The 6,000-nt window shown below is 43.1% G+C and overlaps 1 non-coding gene across 1 annotated transcript; it reads right to left on the bottom strand.

Moving 5' to 3' along the window:
• Nucleotides 1-4,511: 4,511 nt before the first annotated feature.
• Nucleotides 4,512-4,584, bottom strand: trnav-cac (transfer RNA valine (anticodon CAC)). The gene has a single exon. It is a non-coding gene; the product is annotated as a tRNA-Val (tRNA).
• Nucleotides 4,585-6,000: the final 1,416 nt, after the last annotated feature.

Genomic DNA, 6,000 nt, shown 5'->3' with positions numbered 1-6,000 from the left:
CGCCTGGCCAGCGTAATCTCTCCTTTCCGGGTAATATAATATCCTTTCCATTCTGTGACCACTCAGGGATGTGTTAGTCAGAGAAACCTAGTGGGTGTGCGTTTAAATCTTAATAATCAGGGATGTGTTAGTCAGGGAAACCTTGTGGATGTGCGTTTAAATCCTAGTTTGAGTATTAAACTTTATAACCTGCTGTAAACTGCATGCCTATATCTAACCAGACGTATAAGCGGTATGTAAATGATCTAATAACGTTAATAAAGCGAATTGAGAATTAAGCGAGAATTTACTCTTCTGCCCTGTGCACCAAGCCAAAACCGTAATCGGTGACTTCCGGTCAACAAACAGGTGCAGAAAATAATCAAGAAGGCCAATGGAATGCTGGCCTTTATATCCGGAGGACTCGAGTACAAGGGGGCAGAAGTTATACAGCAGCTATACAAAGCCCTGGTAAGACCGCACCTGGAGTACTATGAGCAGTTCTGGGCACCACACCTTCGGAAGGACATATTAACCTTGGAGGGAGTGCAGCGTAGGTTTTCTAGAATGATACCCGGACTTCAAGGGTTAAGTTACGAGGAGAGATTACACCAATTGGGGTTGTATTCTCTTGAGTTGAGAAGGTTAAGGGGTGATCTGATCGAAGTTTATAAGATATTAAGGGGAACAGGTAGGGTGGATGGAGAGAAGCTATTTCCGCTGGTTGGGGATTTTAGGAGTAGGGGGCACAGTCTAAAAAATAGAGGCAGACCTTTCATGAGCGAAAAAAGAAAACATTTCTGCACACAAAGGGTTGTAGAAGTTTGGAATTATCTTCCACAAACGCCAATTGATACTACCTCAATTGCTAAATTTAAATCTGAGATAGATCGCTTTTTTGCAACCAAACGTATTAAAGGATATGTGCCAAAGGAAGGTATAAAGAGTTAGATCACAGATCAGCCATGAATTTATCAAATGGCGGAGCAGGCACGAGGGGCTGAATGGCCTGCTCCTGTTCCAATGTTCCTATTCCTATGTGTGCCATTTATAAATTTATTTTGATTATTTTTATAATCTGATATATCTTGTTATAAATATACATGTTGCATCTGTGACACTTATAAATGCATTTGGGTATAACTGTGTCGTGGTTATCATTATACGTGTGTGTATCTGTGTTATGTATTTTTGTGTAAATGAAAAAGAAGACATCGAGAAATAAATATCCAGAAAATACATTTAGAATATATACACCCCAATAAATGAATAAATAATAGAGATACATGTAAATAAATTTGTTAGCAGCAGTCATGAAATGCATTTACATCCAACAAATCAGAAATATATTTTTACTCGAACACGGCTGCAGCCTAATGTATTTACAGCTATGGTAAATCGACTTAGCGGTGTTCCTTCGTGGTCTGGTGGTTTGGTTTGGTGCTTTTACTGTCGGGACCCGGGTTCGATTCTCAATCAGGAATTTTGTTTTTACAAAACAGTTCACTTAATTACACAAAATAATTCAATCTCTGACACGCCGAATGATTCTTTTACTTACCATTCATAAACCCACAACTTTTTGTTTCGCACTGAACGAAATGCTAACAAGTTTGCCGAGTGACTGTCGAATCTGCGCTAACTTTTCTGACTTTCATCCCTTCTCATTTTACGCACTTTATTTTACGAGTCTGCTTCAAAGCTTTCAGTGGTGATGAGACCAGGAATCTGGTGCAGCCGTTGTTAAATGTGAAACGATTACTGCCCGATTTATACGAGAGAAAGCTCGCGCCTGGAAGTTTGTGAGGAGCAAGTTCCAGCAAATTGTTTCTGACCCGGGGATTTTTCGCGTGTGAGGCCAACATGATAACCATTACACCACGAAAACATCTACTTCGTCCAGCCCAGGTCAGATGGAAGTGTGAAGGGAGAAAGTGAACTGCTCAGTCCCACTTCTGGGGGATGTTACAAAGCGCTTCATAGAGATGAAATCAAAAACATAGAATCAGAGAATCACAGGAGGCCATTCGGCCCATCGTGCATGTGCCAGCTCTTTGAACTAAATGGTGTAATTTAAAAGGGGCTGCAGGAAGTGGGAGGTCTGGAGGTGCACGTACATAAATCATTGAGGGTGGCAGGACAAGATTGTAAAAAAAAAGTATTCGGAGTCGTTGATTTTTTAAATAGAGGCATAGAGTACAGAAGCAAGGAACTTATGTTAAAGCTTTATAAATCATTGGTTGGGCCCCAGGTGGCCACCACACAATTCTGCCACCAAAATTTAGGAAGGATGTCAAGGCCTTGGAGAGGGTGCAGAGGTGATTTACGAGAATGGTGCCAGGGATGAGGCACTTCAGTGAGGTGCAGAGACTGGAGCAGCTGGTGGTGTTCTCCTTAGAGCAGAGACGGTTAAGGGGAGATTTAACAGAGGGGTTCCAAATCATGAACGGTTTTGATCGAATAAATAAGGAGAAACTATTTCCAGTGCCAGAAAGGATGGTGCCCAGAGGACACAGATTTAAAGTAATTGGCAACAGAGGTGAGATGAGGAGAATTTTTTTAAGCAGCGAGTTGTTATGATCTGGAATGCGCTGCCTGAAGGGGTGATGGAAACAGATTCAATAATGACATTCAAAGCGGAACTCGATAAATACTTGAAGTGGAAAATTTTGCAGGGCTACGGGGAAAGGGAAGGAGAGTGGGTCCAATTGGACAGCTCTTTCAAAGAGTTGACACAGGCACGATGGGCCGAATGGCCTCCCTCTGTGACGTTTTCATGCTATGATTCTATGTTATGGAGGATTCTCTGATGCAGTGGATATTCGGTGTACAGGACCAAGTGGGGATTGAGCTCGACGGCAAGAGTACACAGTTCGTTCAAAGGACTGAAGCCGATGGTTTCATTCTTCCCGAGGTTTAGCAGCAGGAAATTCCGGCGACTCGGCCATGCAGGCGACTTTTTTGTACTCATTCATGGGATGTGGGTGTCAATGGCAAGGGCAACATTTATTGTCCATCCCTAATTGCTCTTGAGAAGGTGCTGGTGAGACGCCTTCTTGAACTGCACCTTTCATTGACTGTGTCATTGACATTTTCTGGATGGAGAGAAACGATTTCCGCTGGTTGTGGATTCTAGGAATAGGAGGCACAATTTAAAAATTAGAGCCAGACCTTTCAGGAGTGAGATTAGAAAACACTCTGCACAGGTGGTAGAAGTTTGGATCTCTCTTCCGCAAACGGTAATTGATGCTAGCTAAATTGCTAATTTATTTTGAAATAGATAGCTTTTGGCCAACCAAAGGTATTAAGGGTTATGGGCCAAAGGCAGGTATATGGAGTTAGATCACAGATCAGCCATGATCTTACCAAATGGAGGAGCAGGCTTGAGGGGTTGAACAGCCGACTCATGTTCCTATGGTACATTTCCCCAAGTGTTAGTTCTCTCCATAGTTGTTGAATGACCGCCTTGTGTTTCCAGCATATTTTCGGTTAAAGCTCGGTTCAGCGATGAGCCGAAACGTGCCGAGGATGGAGACCGGATTGGTTATTGCGGGAAGAGAAAATCAACTGGGCCGAAAGATCAACTGCGGCTCAAGGGACAAATAACATCTGAGTCAAAATGACCAATGTTAGAAGTGGGATTCGAACCCACGCTTCCGGGTTGCGAACTGAACGCAGCGCCTTCGACTGCACGGTCATCCTGACTTAAAAGTGGCGATTTCACTCGCCCACCTTTCCACAGTGAGACCCCCCCGAAGAAAGTCTCACTCACTCCAGTGCTTGTTCAGATTAATGCTGCTGGAAAGGCTCGGTGAGCGGGATGCCATCTCCCCCGATTTTCTGAGCCTTTGCTCGGCGGATGGGGAGGTTTGGCTCGGGCCGTGGTATCTCGCATCCTCAGCGATGGGCAGCAACGCAACTTGTCAACAAACGTACTGCCGCTTTGAGAAGGGGTCTTTCCTGCACCGTTCAGGGCAGCCTGAGTGAGAACAGAGCAAGAGCTAATATGCCGGGGCTGCGAGATATTGTACTGTATTCCTATTTAATGACGGGAATATCCGCAATCAGGAGCGAAAAGGAACGAAAAGCTGAATCACAGAGACCGACAAATGCATGTTAGATTTGATAATGTTAGAAATAGAGCTCCCTGGTGGTCCAGTCGTTAGGATTCGGCGCTCTCACTTGCGGCCAGGCTTTGGTTCCCTGTCAGAAAAGCAACTTTTGAACACTTGTTTTATTAATCGCATGAACTTACTCAAACTCTGTGCGAAGAAAAAGAAACAATTATTGTTTTAATCACCATTAATTAACCGATAACTTAATTTGGCAGAATGAAAGGCTACTGAGGGAAGGTGGAAAATTTAAATAATTTGCTTTGTGCTTCACATGCGATGAACTTTTTATCCCTTCTCATTTGACATACTGTATTTTTAAGGGCTCCGTTTAAATGTTCAGTGCTCGTGAGGCCACGAATTTGTGTTAAATGTAACAGGACCGGCTATTTCACAGAGAAAAAAAATACACCAACATAATGTTTCCGCCCGGGGTCGAACCGGGGACTTTTCGCGTGTGAGGCGAACGTGACAACGGCTACACTACGGAAACCTCTGCTCTGATTAGTGGACAGAAGTTAGAATGACTGCATTGATTTTCTTTCATAAGTATTCAATTGATCGAAATTCCACAAGTCACAAAAGAAAAATACTTGTTTCAAAGTTATTAAACTCCCAAATGTGGCCTGCCTTGTTTGGACACGGGTTGAACCAGACGTCACAGCCTCAACCAAGCATATTGTCAACATTTCCATTTGGAAAAGGAGGAGGCCATACTGTGCCTCAATTTCATTTACCCGCCTTTAATCCCTTTCCCTCGATCCCCTCACCCAACAAAAATCTATCAATCTCAGTCTTGAAAGCTACAATTGACCCCCAGCATCCACAGACTTTTGGGGGACAGAGTTCCAGACTTCTACTGCCCTTTGTGTAAAAAAGTGCTTCCTGATTTCGAACCTGAATGGCGTGGTTCTAATTTTAAGGTGATGTCCCCCTCGTTCTTCATTCCCCAGAGGAAATTGATTCTCTCTCTATATTCTATCGAATCATTTAAACATGTTAAATACCTCGCTCAGACCACCCCTCAATGTTCTATACTCGAGGGAATACGAGCCTACTCTATGCAGCCTGTCCTCAAAATTTAACCTTTTTAGCCCCGGTAACATTCTGCTGAATCTAATCTGCACCCACTCCAAGGCCAATCTATCCTTCCTGAGGTGCAGTGTCCAAAACTGAACGCAGTTACTCCAGACGCAGTCTAACCAGAGCTTTTTATAACTGGAACATAACTTCCACTTCTTTATATTCCAGCCCTCATAGATAAAGGCGAACATTCCGTTTGCCGTTTAAATTATTTTTGCACCCATCCATTAGCTTTTACTGGTTTATGTAAATGAACCGTAAATTCTCTCTGTTTCTCCACAGTTCCTAGCTTCTTACCATTTGGAAAATACCCTGACCTATCTTTCATACGTCCAAAGTGGATTACCCCGCATTGAACTCCATCTGCCATAATTTTGCACCCTCACTTAATCTATCAATGTCCCTTTGCAACTTTCCACTCGCACCTACACTACTTACTGTACCACCTAACTTAGAAAACTTGGATATACGTCTCTCTGTTCCTTCATCTAATTCATCAATACATATGGTTAAAAGCTGAGACCCCAGTCTCAGATCCCTGGGGGACACCACTAGTCACATCCTGCCAATTGGAGTATCTCCCTATTATCCCTACTATCTGTCTCCTACCTCCCAACAAATTCTCTACCCATGTCAATAAGTTGCCTCAAGTTCCACGCGCTTTCATTTTTGCTGACAGTCTATTGTGTGGAACATTATCAAATGTCTATAGGAATTCTGTATAAATAATATCCACAGGCACTCCTTATTTTCTCCATTCCCTTTTTGTTTACTCAGATTAAATCTAGTAAGTCCCTCCCCTTGAATTATTTTTGGCCTTCCTCAT

This window comes from Heptranchias perlo, unplaced genomic scaffold (assembly GCF_035084215.1).
Source record: "Heptranchias perlo isolate sHepPer1 unplaced genomic scaffold, sHepPer1.hap1 HAP1_SCAFFOLD_44, whole genome shotgun sequence".
NCBI lineage: Eukaryota > Metazoa > Chordata > Chondrichthyes > Hexanchiformes > Hexanchidae > Heptranchias > Heptranchias perlo.
This window is presented reverse-complemented; position numbering and strand designations above follow the sequence as displayed.